The sequence below is a fragment of the Colobus angolensis genome, unplaced genomic scaffold (assembly GCF_000951035.1).
Source record: "Colobus angolensis palliatus isolate OR3802 unplaced genomic scaffold, Cang.pa_1.0 Scaffold75, whole genome shotgun sequence".
In the NCBI taxonomy this organism is placed as follows: Eukaryota; Metazoa; Chordata; class Mammalia; order Primates; family Cercopithecidae; genus Colobus; species Colobus angolensis.
In genome coordinates, this window is record NW_012121265.1 from 13,253 (window position 1) to 14,117 (window position 865).

The 865-nt window shown below is 44.7% G+C and overlaps 1 long non-coding RNA gene across 1 annotated transcript in view; it reads right to left on the reverse strand.

Annotated features, from left to right (window-relative positions):
* The window catches only part of LOC105501752, an 11,431-nt gene extending 10,566 nt beyond the window's left edge, over positions 1 to 865 (reverse strand). Inside the window, exon 1 of the long non-coding RNA XR_001000233.1 lies at positions 633 to 865. This is a non-coding gene — a long non-coding RNA (uncharacterized LOC105501752). The remainder of the gene's footprint in view (positions 1 to 632) is intronic.

Consider the following 865-nt stretch of genomic DNA (forward strand, 5'->3'; position numbering starts at 1 on the left):
GAATAATAAAAAAACTGCTGAGTTCAAAACATGATCATATGTCATCTTTTTATTTGCTATTAGTAAAGACAGTTTAACTTAGCCTTAGTTCAAAAATACCTTCTGGAGAAACTAAGTTACTTAGGTTTTGTTTTGAAGCAGTTTGAAAATCACATTAGAAATAAGTACAGTAATCCGCCTGGATAACATGTCGGTATCCCATCTCCACAAAAATTAATCGGGTGGTGGTGCACGCCTGACGTCCCAGCTACTCAGAGGCCGAGGCGGGAGGATAGTTTGGGCCTGGGAAGTGGAGGCTGCAGACAGCGGTGATTGCGCTACTGCACTCCAGTCTGGATAAGAGGGAGACTGCCTAAAAAAAAAAAAAGAAAGAAAAAGAAATACAGTAAGCGATTCCCACATAAACGCACTGCTTTGAGGCAGTGAAAAATAATCAGCATATTTCTTCAGTTTTGCTAAAGCCTAAGCAATGTTATTGTGTACTTGGGGAATAGAAAGAGTTTAGGGGTGTGCAAAAATCTCGGGAAAATAAAACTTTTTCGAAGGGAACCAAGGGGTTCCACCCCCTAAACACTGCACGAGGCTGCCCAAAGATCCCAATGTGATATTTTTTAATTATGGAAGATAATTACATTCCTCAGAGCTAACCGAGATTCCACCTCACACGATTGTGTAGAAACTCCTGCTTTATGCACAAGCTCGATCACATGATGCAGGAGCCCTCCACTGGTGGGGGTTGGGGACTCTGGGCTACACTGAGAGGGTCCCATGCCCGGCTCTGTACTGCCTATAGTGTGTCCGTGCACAATGACGGCCGGGGCCTCCATTTGCTCCTCCGTGAAGTGCGCGTCAGACGTTTCCCACG